At 36.2% G+C, this 14,361-nt stretch overlaps 1 long non-coding RNA gene across 6 annotated transcripts in view; it reads left to right on the plus strand.

The window, feature by feature from the left end:
• The window catches only part of LOC115063337, a 68,198-nt gene that overhangs the window by 28,476 nt on the left and 25,361 nt on the right, over positions 1-14,361 (plus strand). Inside the window, exon 8 of one of the 6 annotated variants that reach the window (XR_003843191.1) lies at positions 7,916-8,021. The exons of the other annotated variants lie outside the window; for them this stretch is intronic. This is a non-coding gene — a long non-coding RNA (uncharacterized LOC115063337). The remainder of the gene's footprint in view (positions 1-7,915; positions 8,022-14,361) is intronic. 6 annotated transcript variants of the gene reach the window in all.

Raw genomic sequence — 14,361 nt, forward strand, 5'->3', positions numbered from 1 at the left:
GAGAGAGAGAGAGAGAGAGAGAGAGAGAGAGAGAGAGAGAGAGAGAGAGAGAGGGGAAAGAACAAGGAAGGAAGGAACAAAACATGCAAACAGCAAAAAGTAATGCAGATAGAGGGATAGAGAGAGAGAGACAGGGAGAGAAAGCACAAAAGAGAAAGAAAGAAATAGGAGAGAGAGAGAGAGAGAGAGAGAGAGAGAGAGAGAGAGAGAGAGAGAGAAAGAGAGAGAGAGAGAGCAAGCAAATACTCTTAGTATTAAATCTTCTGGATTAATCATCTCATAAACATAAATTCTAACATTAATTCTGAACATGAGACAAATAAAATATATTGCCATCTACAATACTACTTGGACATTCAAAGAAAAAAAATTACCATGTATCTTCTTTGTCAAAGGTACATGGAAATATGTAAGGATTTTCTGTGTAGAAATGCAGACATAGATCATTGTCAGCTCTGATTTCTTCCCATTCAGCATTACAAGCATCAACTTCTGAGTTCATGGGGTTATATTTTTGGTTTATCTTTTCCTGATAATTCTAGATAAATTCATTGGTTAAGAAATGAAATAATTCAGAATCTGAAGGAATGACCATACAGAGACTGCCCCACTTGGGGATCCATCCTATAAACAACCACCAAACTTGGACACTATGGCAGATGCCAACAAGAGTCTGCTGACAGGAACCTTATATAACTGTCTCCTGAGAGCCTTTGTCAGTGCCTGGAAAATAGAGAAGTGGATGTTCACAGCCTTTTATTAGATGGAGCACAAGGTCCCCAGTGAAGGAGCTAGAGAAAGTACCCAAGGAGTTGAAGGGGTCTGAAACCCCTAGGAAGAACATCAATATGAACTAAGCAGTACACCCAGAGCTCCTTGGAAATAAACCAGCAATCAAAGAAAACACATGGTGGGACATTGGTTTTAGCTGTACATGTAGGTAAGGATGGCCTAGTCAGTAATCAACAGGAGGAGAGACACAAAGTCTTGAGAAAGTTCTATGCCCCACTATAGGGGAAGGCCAGGACTAGGAATGGGAGTGGATGTGTTGGGAAGCAGGAGAAGAGGGGAGGGGATGGGGGTTTTGGGGATAATTAGGAAAGGGGATAACATTTGAAATACAAGTAAAGAAAATACCTAATAAAAAAGCACTATATTTTAGAAGCCTTTTTTTTCTAGAAAAAAAGAAAAGAAATATTAAGAGAAATAAATATGAGATTAAATATCTAAATAAAATATTTCTCACACATCATATACATATAGGTGCACATACATACATGTATATGTATATGTATATGTTAGATAAAATATAATTTATATGTAATATAATATATAAATATTAACTATAACAAAATTTCTATAACTATTCATTTATTTTAGAATACCCACTACAATTTTTACAAATATTCTCCATGTATAAGTCAAAACAATTCACATGGATTATCAGAATATTTATTGTAATCACATACAACACTCCTGTTCTCTTCAAATATTTTTACCATATATGAATGATTGTTTTTGTATTAAACATGCTAGGCATAATCTTCTATATATTCATTCTCATCCCACTGAATCAATGAGTCACCATTAAAATCGCCCTCTTGAACTTCAAGCTCATATTTATCTACTTGTTCATTTATTTGTTTGTTTTGTTTGAAGTTTAATCAATCTAATTTATTTTCCATATATTAACATAAATAGAGTACTATGCAGCTTTAAAAGCAATGAAATTCTTAGACAAGTGGATGAATCTGGTGAATATCATCCTGAGTGAGAAAAGGCAGTCCCAAAAGAACACACATGATATGCACTCACTAATAAGTGGATATTAGCCCAGAAGCCCAGAATACCCAAGTTACAATTTGCAAAACACATGAAACTCAAGAAGAAGGAAGACCAAAGTGTGGATATGTTGATCCTTCTTAGAAGGGAGAACAGAATACTCATGGAAGGAGTTACAGGGACAAAGTGTGAAGCAGAGACTGAAGGAATGACCATCCAAAGACTGCCCCACCTGAAGATCAATCCCATAAAAACCTCCAAAACCAGACACTATTGTAGATGCCAACAAGAGCTTGCTGACAGGAGCCTGTTATAGCTCTCTCCTGAGAGGGTCTGCTGGTGCCTGACAAATACATAAGTGGATGCTCAGAGCTATCCATTGAACAGAGCACAGGGTCAACAATGAAGGAGCTAGAGAAAGTACCCAAGGAGCTGAAGGGGTGTGTATTCCCATAGGAGGAACAAACAGTATGAACTAGCTGCTACCCCTAGAGCTTCCTGGGACTAAACCACCAACCAAAGAAAACACATGGTGGGGCTTATGGCTCTGGCTGCATATGTAGCAGAGGATGGCCTAGTCAGTCATCAATGAGAGGAGAGATCCTTGGTCCAATGAAAGTTCTATGTCCCAGTATAGGGGAATGCCAGGGCCAGGAAGCATGGGTTGGTGAGCAGGGTGATTGAGGAGGGGATAGGGGGGTTTTGGAGGGGAAGCCAGGAAAGGAGATAACATTTGAAATGTACATAAAAAGTATATTTTAAAAAATTAAGATTCTGGCTAATTAAGAGAATATGAGAATATATGTAGATGTATTATCATTATTAGTTTAAAATATATATTGTGGCTAACTTGTATATTATTTGATAACATGTATTTATTTAATGACTTTATTTATACAGGGATTTCACAATGAAGGTTTATATTAGTGCCTAAGTTACATAATGATTAAGCACATAATGATTTAGCAACTCTGGTGAAAATTGATAATATTGCTATCTGTACTGAAAATTAGATTTCACAGCACCCAATTCCAACTTCTCTCTTATATCTGTACAAATTTAGCATGGGAATATAAACTAATTCACTATCTAAACAACAGATTTTCAGAGATGACCAATACCAAAAGAGGATAACCAGCATCATTTAATATTCTGACACTCCTTCTACAACTGCAAAAATCAAATAAGAAACAAAATTGAGAAAAGGAAATATTTAAAAATATTTTAAAATAGTGCTTTTATTATACGAATTTGAATTAGAAAAAATTGCTCCAGCGATGTTTGACCTTAGAATGATGGGTCTAAGACATTTCTGAACAGATAGAAATAGGTTCTGGGAAACAGAACATGCTCTGATGGTCTGAGAACATACACAAACATATGTGCAAAAATCTGGATAGTAGACTACTTAAGAGGATGAAATGCTTTTGTGGACTCCAAGCTAAATGTTTATATCTCACAGGAAGAAAAATCCATAGACAATTTAAATAGCTAGCTACAAAACACTTGCCACACACACTTATACAAATATACACACACATATCTACAGACGAGTAAACATACATATACTTGCACACATGCATACAGGCACATAAGCATCCTATACATGCACGCAAAACCCACAACCCTGTGATCAAAAATATCAGATTAAAATTAACTTTAGAAAACACACACAAAAAAAGCAGAAGAAACAGTAACAATTCTTGTCTTTGTCAGGATTATCATTGCTGTGATGAAGCGCCATGATCAAAGCAGCTTGTGGAGGAAAGGGTTTATTTGACTTATGTATCACTGTTTATTATTGAAGAGAAAATATCAGGAAAGGATCTCAAACAGGGCTGGACCCTGGGAAGGAAGACCTGATGAAGAACCCATGGCAGTGGTGGGGGTTGGTGGATTCTTAATGGCTTGCACCCCTAGGATTTGTCAGCCTGCTTTCTGTCTAATCCAATCAAGGACTATGAGCCTATCAGTGTCAGCACATACAATGATCTGCATCAATCTCTGATTTTTACATTTCCTTACATGCTTGCCTGTACCCTATCTAGGAGGCAATTTCTCAATTGAAGCTCCCTCCTTTCAAATGGCTTTAGCTTGAGTCAGTTTGGTATAAAATCATGCTACCAAATGTCTTCCTTGTTTGCTGTTGTAGTATACACCTTTAATACTCGTACTCGGGATGTAGAGATAGGTAAACATCTGTGATCTATCTAAGGCCAGTATGATCTATTTAGTTTATTCCTAAAGAGTAAGGTTACATAGAGAAGATTTGTCTCAAAATGAAAACAAACAAAAATGGATTACCAATGGTCTCATTTGTTGAGAGATTCTCTTGTAAGCATCTCCCCTCAATAAAAAAGGAGACATCAAGTGAACAGAGGCAGAAAATAGAAGTTGGGACATTGGCATGTAGATAGAGGATTTTGTGAACACTAGTTAAACAGTGTAGCTACTGATAAAGGTGTAGATTCAGAAAACATTAAGAAGAAGATACAATAGGTCTGGGAGGCAGGCCAATTAGGAAAAGTATAATAGACTATAGAAAAACATGTTCTTGGGAGCAACTGACTCAATTGTCTGTACACCATAGAAATCCTTCAAACTATTAATGATGCAGTGTTGTACTTGCAGAGAAGAGCTTTTTATAGAAGCCCTCTGAGAGACTCTATCTAGAAGGTAACTGAGACAAATGCAGGTACCTTCAGACACATGGACATATGGAAGAGTTATGGAAAGAATTGAAGGCACTCAAGGAAATGACAAGCACACAGGAAGACAACATATGTCAATTAATTGGCACAGCTAGAAGCTCTCAGAGACTGAGCTACTAATCAACAAGCATACAGTGGCTGGCCCCAGTCACTTATGTTGCATATTGATGCCAATCTGCCATCAGGGGCATAGAATGTGCCTTAGCCTGCAGATACTTGGTGCAAAAGAATAGAGTGATTGGGACAGGGCTGACTTTCAGAGCCAATAAGATAGGATGGAAGTAAGGAACTCAGAGAAAGGTCCATTGAGGGGTAAATATTTTATATTTTGGATGTAAATAATTAAATTATATATATGCTGTCCTTGACTTTTTCCTTTTTCATTGTGTCTGCCATCTTTTCACTGAATGTCTCTGATCTCTGAGTCAAGGAACTTGATGGAGACATCACATTTAGAGAAATATTTTATAAGTTCTCTCTTCTGTTCTGTTCTGTTCTGTTCTGTTCTGTTCTGTTCTGTTCTGTTCTCTTCCCTACCCTTCCCTTGCCTTCCCTCCTCTCTCTCTCTCTCTCTCTCTCTCTCTCTCTCTCTCTCTCTCTCCCTCTCTCTCTTTTAGTCCACTCTGCTTAATATTTAGATAAGGGTCTTTCTATTTGTTCTGATATTTTGAAGATGAAACTTCAGCTCATACCATTGCTAAAGAAAACACACTCACTTACAACAGAGAGGTTGAAGAGGTTCTTAAAATAGAATGATAATTAATACATGTTAGTTTCTTTTGGGGGGAATGTTATTGTAGCATACTAAAAGAGAAATGTAAGACCCAATTCAATATCAAAATATTTGATCGATAATGACGACTGGCCTGCAAAATATTTAGGACAAATATAGAATAGATTTTGTGGAAAAAAACTAACTACCATCAGATTTGGCCTTAAGATTCTCTCACCACCTGGGTCTCTGGTACATTCTAGAGGGTCCACTCGTTCCCCACTTCCAAGGTTGTATATTTCATTTCATTATGCTGGCTTCACTCCTGCTCTACTTTGCCAATACCTGGTCATGTTTCCCTTTTTTACCTCCCCATTACACTTCCCTCCTCCATTCCATCTAGTTCCCTCCATCCTCTGTTCTCATGTTTCTTCTCCCTCCATACTGGAATGGAAGCATCCTCAAATGGACCCTAAACGTTCTCTTCCAGGCATGGAGTAATAAAAACTTATTTCAAGGCTCAGTAACATACAGGGACTAGAGAGTAGTCAAATTTTTATGTAGCATAAATTTTTATGAGGATTTTTCATAGCCAACACACTTATTAATTCATATGAACTCTATTATTTCCAACAGTGATCTGTGGAAGAAACAATGTAAATAGATCAAATCTACACATCTCTATTACATATGACCTATATTTGATATTAGTATTTCATTTGTAATGACTAATATTTTTTTTCTGCTAACAAATAAGCCCATTACCATCAACTTAAGGTATATAAAAACAGTTTATTGGTTTCTTGGAAACACATCTGACATAGGTTCACTAAACTTACAGGATAATGTCAGGGAAGATACCATGCAGATGGGAGACAGAAGTGACAGGAAAGAAGAGGAAAGAAAGAAAGGTACAAAGGAAGGAAGGAAGGAAGGAAGGAAGGAAGGAAGGAAGGAAGGAAGGAAGGAAGGAAGGAAAGAAGGAAGGAAGGAAGAAGGGTCTCCCTCCTCAGCTTCTTCCAGCTTTATCCTACTTTAATCACTGGGGTCAGGAGTGATTGGTGACATATATCTGCATCTGACTCTTTCAACTGCTTGTTGGGTCTTGTGGATAGGGATCGTACTAGATCCCATTTTACTCCATCAGATCTCTTGAAATCTTTTATGTCCTACCCTATTAATCTTTCTAGTCTTCTCCCATTTAATTTTCTCTTTTTAATTTCATTGTTCCTAAAGTTATCCTTGTATAAGAGAGCTAATATAAAAAGTTGGACCTAAGAACCTCCAATGAAACAACACATTTGACATCTGTCACTAACTGACTATGTTACCACAGTCACTGTGAACTTTTCTAGTTCTGTCTGTCTATTATAAAGTATAACTTTCTATTACTGTTCACATTGTATACTTCCTGTATTTTCATCACACTTTCACACAAGAGTTAGATTGTTTGCATTTCCTGTGTATTTGTATGTATAACTAGAAACATACTCAAGGAAGTAACCATGAAAAAGGGTATTGAGTATCTTTGACATACAAAAAAGGAGTTACATAACTGTAGCGTACACTATTTATATTCGCCTTTTTGATATCTCTGGCTACTGTTTTCTAACTAAATTGAACAACTTTCATAACAGTGAGTGAGTGTTCCCTTTTCTCACATACATTAAAGCACTTGTTGTCACTTTTTTGTTCAAATGTGATGATCATATGATTCTATTGAACCATGCAACCCCAGATGGGGCATTCTCCACATAGTGTTTTCTTCAGTATCTGTCCTACTCTTTGCCCCTAGATATCATTTAGAAAGAGCAATTGTGGGTTAAATACTTTAAGATTTGTTAGTGTCCCCTTCCCTTAACATGAAGGCTATGCCTAACCTCTGAATACGGTCTTGGCAGGTTCTCCTTCCCCTGTGTGTGGTATTTAATGTCATCCCTGTTGGGTCCTGGAAGCCCTTTGCTTTTCTGGCATATGAGATTTTCTGGAGTCTATACCCAGTTACCAACCCCACACTGCTACCAACATGTGGTCAATTTCCTGTATCTCTACCCATTTCTTCCCACACCTGATCATGCCCTTTTCCCCTTACTTCCTCCAAAGTCCCTCCCTTCCTTTCTGTCATGATCATTTTGTTTCCCCTTCTAAGTAGGACTGAAGCATCCCCTTATAAGAAATTGTAATATTTTTTTCTTGAGCTTCATATGGACTGTGAGTTTTTCTGAGTATTTTTTCTAATATCAACTTATCAGCAAGTATATACCATGTGTATTCTTTTGTGACTTGGTTACCTTACTCAAAATGATATTTTTTCTTTCGTACCATTAATGGAAAACCTTTTACATTTCATTTTATTCAATGCTCAGTCTTCTATCCTTCTGAAAAAATTATTCCAGGTTTCATCCAGATGACTATTCTCCCTAATTACGTTTCTTGAGGATTTTCTTCTGTAATTTTATTTGTCCTCTATTCAAGGTAAATTACCTAAATAGAAATTGTAGAGAAATATTTCATGTGGAAATGACTGTCCTACATTCTTGAATGGGGAGACCAAGATTGCCATGAAATTAAGAGAACAGGGTGATTGTGTTTCCATGAGGTTGTGAGCTATTATGCTGTATGCCTATTACATATTTCTCTGGTATAAACTACAGAGGAATCATATGCCTTGGAATACAGGCCACAGAACCAACACATTTTCTCCTAACAGCAGATTACTCCTTGAAACATCAGGGAATTATCAATGTGGACAATCAGACTTCTTTTTATTCTCCTCTCATCATACCCTCAATTCCTGGTACATGTGTGGTGAATAGGTAAGTACAGGTTCCCAAATCTAGGCTGTCTGACAAAAAAATAAATAATTGCATTTTATACTTTCAGCCAGAGTTTGTCTTGAGTGTTTTTGACGTACTGAAAATTGTTGATAAAATGTGTGCTTTGATTTCTGCCTGCAAGAAGAGTTGTCTTGAGTGCATTAAGAGGAAATGCATGTATTTGGGACATATATGTCTGAGGGGTTTTAGTTTTTACTGAGTAATCACATGGTATCTATTAGATAGTCCTTTTGGCCTTCAAGAACTCAGTAAACAAAGCATGGCCTTGGTGCCTAAAAGCTTTGTAACTGCAATTCTGCTTCTGAACTGTGGAAAGTGATTACTTTACTTTGTTGTGGGTTCAATATGGGAAGGGAAGCATATCCTCTGAGTGAGGAAAATAATACAACAAAAGTAGATTTCTTTAGCTAGACTGCCTGGATGATGAAGGCCATGCCCCTGTAGATGTTTCAACACTTATGTTAACTCATTTTCTGTAGGGGCTTTTCTCCTCTTTTACTGTATGAAAACAAAAAAAAAACTCTACTTGCTTTGGCAAAGAACTACACTTTAGAGTTCTTCATAATAATTTTGGAGAAGTGAAGAAAAGGGAAAGAAAATAGCACAGAGACTATGGAGATAGCTCAGTGGTAGAAATCTTGGCAAAACACACTAACTTCTACACTCGTTGGCAGCAAACGAATAGTAAGAGCATGGAAATATCTAATTACTTTGTCTACAATAGCCTTAATTCTTTGCCGAGACTTGTTAATCTAACATAGTTATAATTAAATAATCATAGCTCATGTTGATTTGATCCGCACACAGGTAGGTGCTAGACAATTTCCTTCTAGAAACATAAAGAATAAAAATAATGTTTATCCTACTTGTTTATGAGATAGAATAATTAGGGACTTATGGTATCTTAATACTTATTTTCTCTTTCTAGTAATTTCACATATTCCAGCATTCTAAAAATTTAAGAAGCATAGAATATTCATTGTCTCCATGATCTGTGCTTTCCCCCTATACTTTTCTATTTACCATACTGTATCCATTTCCCAGTTTCTGTATCATAAACAAGTCCATCATTTCAATGTTGATAAAATATATATAAGTGAAGTAAAAGTGATTCAAGTGTACACATGCTCCTCATTTCTTATTTGTTTGTTTACTTGCCCTCTTGTTGTTTAAATGGTAGCTCTATTCCAGCCAATCAAATATTAGAAATTATTTAAATTTATGGGAATTGGATAAAGAAATATTTTCTAGTTCATCCCCTGAAAGCAAAATATAGTTAAAACAGGTTGTACTTTCAACTGTTAAGTCCTGCAGTATGAGGTCCAAAGGAGGTTAAAATCGTTCTGTGAAGTGATACTTCATTATTCTGTGCACCAATACTGGTCATCTTCCTAATTTCTTGATTCCTTTGTTCAGCAGTTATATATAGTATCTATAAAATATCTGTAGGTCATGCCATAGATGAAACCTTCTATCTTTATGATCAAAGCAACTGTCACCTCTCTCTGTAATTTACACATATCTTATCAGTATGTTGATATCCTTATCCCTGCAGAAGTTCTACTTTAAAGTGATTGCTGTCTGTATAGGTGCGAATCATGAACACATGTACACATGATTATTTAATAAAATATAATAGGGGATTTGACAATTAAAAGAAAATTCACTTTGAACCCTGGAGAACTGTGAGGAAACAGCAATGGCCTGAATATGGGCATACTGTTTTTGAATCGTGGGTGAGTAAATTTCAAGTGACCAGTGAGCTGCATGTAATTAGTGTTATCTTTTTTTATATTATGTGCCTGGATACAAGTTGGATGACAGAACATGTATCTGTTTTCTCTCAAAATGACTTCCAACCTGCGTTTCTGCTATCCATACAGGAAATTTTATGAGCACCGAATACAAAGATATGAGGAGGAAAAACATTACCTTTCAACTGTCAGTTCTTATACTTTACCAGTGATTTCTGCAGATGACTGTCTTACACAGGCCTTTTGTCAAAGCTGTAATACTAATATCTTGGGGAGTTTATCTGTGTCAGGTTATGAAGGATCATCAAAACTTGGATTCTTGACTAGTTTTATCCCCACGGAAAAGAGCAAATGAGCATTCAGGGTTAAGAGATGGTTTTCTAGCTTTATACTCCCAAGTGTTATATGTAAATCTTCCCTAAAATAACATTGTTTCCTAATAGTGTAGAATATATTTGTCAGAAAATTATACTGGAGACAGTTTCTATTAAAAGCTCTCTACTAGGGAAATATGTTCTGATGCAGCTTTTGTGTTGGAGCTGTTAGGATCCAGTAAATTGCACATTTCCTTTGCTTTGGAGATAAACCCAAGAGCCTCATTTATTCCTCAGAGAAAATTTTGGTAAGATTTTTAAATTTGTTTGCCACTATCTACAGTATGAGAAATTATTTATGTCCTTCATGAGGAAAATGTAATTATTTAACAGCCTTCAAGGAATTTTTGTGATAATTTCAAATCCAAGGATGGATTTTCCAAAAGAATTCATGCTATACTTGTGGTGGGTATTGAAACAGGCAACTGAAATCATGTTGAATAAGGGAGTTTAATTTGACTGGAAAATGTTTACATTATTTTTACTCAAATTGTATTTAAGATTAATAATGGCAGGAATATGACTAATTAGTAGAATAACTCATGGAAGGCTGACAGCACAGTGGATATCTGTATATTAAATCACAGGCAGTCTTTTTTACATATTGGATGTTGTTGCAGAATTCATTGATGAATGTTTACATTCAGCCCTCTGAGTCCCATGTTTGGGAAGAAGTGTCATTGGTAACTACCTGAGATAGCAAGGCTGGAACTGCTTATATAAAACAAATGCCACTAGACAAGGTAAAAGTGGAGAAGTAAAGGCATTTAATGTTAATTTTCATAACTAGATAGACCACTATAAACTGAAACTAGATTAGAAAAGAAACAGGAAATATGTAGTGGATTGACATAATGCTGCTTGTATTCAAATGCTAATCATGGTTCCATAAGACTGGCTGTCCCAGAGAGGAGATAGTCTGCATGTAGATGCTGAGTGAATTTCCCCCTAAGTTATTTATGATTTGTTTACTTTCCAACAGCCAATAGCTGGGCCAGAGATATGTAGGTGGTTTAGTTTTTATAGGACACCATTATCTTTTTCTTATATAAGACATCTAGTTCTGTGAATCTAGATACATCAACAGTTATTAAAATGCATTCATCAAATGCTTAGTACATCACTCTGTAGAATTTAAATGACCTTTCTTCAAAGATTGAAACTGTTATTCAATATTTAATTTGTAATCAGTTATTAGACAGTTTTATCCCAAGCATTTAGAAGTATTTCTAAACATTTGTGCTTCACATAGCTCAGGACCTCTATATTAATGAAGCACCCATAAAACTTTTTAGAGCAGTTTTATGCCATGAGGCAATAAAGACACAATCTATACAGTAACTGAGTGCCTCCTCATCTTGGAATATTAGCTAGACAGGATACTGTTGGCAACTCTAACTATTCCAACCATCAATTATGCTGAAAGGGAAACTGGACAGACTAAATTCTGATTCTGCATAGGCCAAATGAATTTCCCTAGGTTGTTTTTACAAAAACCTCTAAAAGTACCTCAAAATTTCAGCTCTCAAAAGTCCACATTTTCTGAGATCGACATTTCTAACACTGTGGTTTGCAACCTCTTTGGGGAGCTCCATATCAGATATAATGCATTACATTACAATTCAAAATATTTATAAAGCAGTGACAAAATATTTTTATGGTTGAGGGTCACCTCAACATGAATATCTATACTAATGTCCCAAAACATTAGTAAGGACAAAAACCATTCTCTTACACGGATAAATCTTAGACCCTGCCCATTAATTTTTTCTTAGTCATGATCTTTGTCTTTAGAGTTGATCCTAAATGTGCATATGCCCAGATTTCTCAAGATGTTAAAGATTTTACTTGTGGATATATAAGCCACTTCTGAGACACTTCTCTGGCTTGAAGGATATCATGATGTCATAATGATTTATTGTGCATTAAATAGTGTCCTTTTATTTACATAGACAAATCTTTGGTCCTTGAGACACTGGTGTTCAGGTTATTTTCACCTTGTTTAATAAAATCAGAGATCCTGAGATAAAGGGAATACATGATCACTGTGTTGATTCGTGTGGAAATCAAATATGATAAAATATTTAAAATAATATTGTTAAAAGAATATTATTCTTAGCCATTCTGACTGGTGGAATCTCAGGGTTGTTTTGATATGTGTTACCCTGATGAGTAAGGATGTTGAACTTTTTTTTTAGGTGCTTCTCAGCCATTTGCTATTCCACATTTGAGAACACTTTGTTTCTCTCTGTACACAGTTTTAATAGGGTTATTTGGTTTTCTAGAATCTAAATTCTTGAGTTCTTTGTGTATCTTGGATATTAGCCCTCCATTGAGTTTAGGAGTGGTAATAATCTTTTTCCCAATCTGTTGGTTGCCTTTTTGTCTTATTGAGAGTGTCCTTTGCCTTACAGAAAGTTTGCAATTTTATGAAGTCCCATTTGTCGAATATTGATCTTACAGCACAACCCATTGGTTTTCTGTTCAGAAAATTTCCCCTGTGCCCATGTGTTTAAGGCTCTTCCACACTTTCTCCTCTATGACTTTCAGTGTCTCTTGTTTTATGTAGAGGTTCTTGATCCACTTAGACTTGAGTTTGTATAAGGAGAAAAGAATGGATTGATTTACATTCCTCTAAATGCTAATTTCCACTTGGGCCAGCCCCATTTTTTGAAAATGTCTTTTATCCACTGGAAGGTTTAACTCCTTTGTCAAAGATCAAGTTACCATAGGTGTGTGGGTTCATTTCCGGGTCTTCAATTCTATTTCATTGATCTACTTGTATGTCCCTGTACCAGTACAGTGTCGTTTTTATCACAATTGCTCTGTAGTACAACTTTTGTCAGAGATGGTAATTCTATCAAAAGTTTGGTTTTTTTATTTTTTTATTTTTTTTTTATTGTTGAGAATATTTTTTACAAAAACTCAGATGGCAGCAGATGCTGGCGATGATGTGGAGAAAGAGAAACTCATCCAATGTTCCATGAAAAGAGTCACAGAGATAAAGTATGGGGCAGAAACTGAAGGAATGGCTGCCCCACGTAGGGATCCATACCATATACAAACACCAAACCCAGACACTATAATGGATGCCAATAAGAGCTTGCTGACAGGAGCCTGATATAGCAATCTCCTGAGAGGCTCTGCCAGTGCCTGACAAATATAGAAGTGGATGCTCACAGCCATCCATTAGACAGAGCACAGGGTCCAGAGTAAAGGATCTAGAGAAAGTAACCAAGGAGCTGAAGGGGTTTGCAGCTCCATAGGAGGAAAAAAACAATATGAACTAACCAGTAGCCCCAGAGTTCCCTGGGACTAAACCACCAATCAGAAAAATACATGGTATGACTCATGGCTCTAGCTGCAAGTGTAGCAGAGGATGGCCTAGTTGGTCCTTATTGGGAGGAGAGGCCTTTGGTCCTATGAAGGTTCCAGTCCGCAGTATAGGGGAATGCCAGGGCCAGGAAACATGAATGTTTGTTGAGTAGGGGAATAGAGATAGTGATAGGGGCTTTTGGAGTGAAAACCAGGAAAGAGAATAACATTTAAAATGTACATAAATAAAATATCTATTAAAAAAAAGAAAAAAGAAGAAGTAAAAGGGTATTATTGATTTGATGCATTATCTAGTGATTAGTACTCTTAAAACATTTAACAAACTGTCAATTTACCATCACTATAATTATATTGATTATATTATATACACTAACTACTTTATACTGTATATGCGTTCATTTGAATATGAGTTTAATAGTACGAATGATAGAAGAAGGAGCAAAAGGGTGTCTTTTTTAAAGGTGTTTGCTTGCTTGTTCTTCCTTCAAGGGTTCGACCCTACTACTTAGGCTATTCATCTGAAAGCTCCTCATGAAATCTCCCTAGAAAAACATAGGGAGATTTTTCAATTCTTTTTATCATGTCTCTCCATTTAAAGTACATTTCCATCAGTCCTCACAGCATGTTAGCAAGTAGGCAATGGGATTAATGCCTATACTCAGTTTCAAATACATGATGACTTCAATGAAAATATACACATTGGTCCTTCAACCACTGTTGTTCTGTTTAACTTCACCCAGTTTTCATAATCATGGAAAGTCTGAAAATATACAGACACACAGACAGACAGAGAACATGCACACGAGAGAGAGAGAGAGAGAGAGAGAGAGAGAGAGAGAGAGAGAGAGAGAGAGA

Source organism: Mus pahari, unplaced genomic scaffold, assembly GCF_900095145.1.
Source record: "Mus pahari unplaced genomic scaffold, PAHARI_EIJ_v1.1 scaffold_3877_1, whole genome shotgun sequence".
In the NCBI taxonomy this organism is placed as follows: Eukaryota; Metazoa; Chordata; class Mammalia; order Rodentia; family Muridae; genus Mus; species Mus pahari.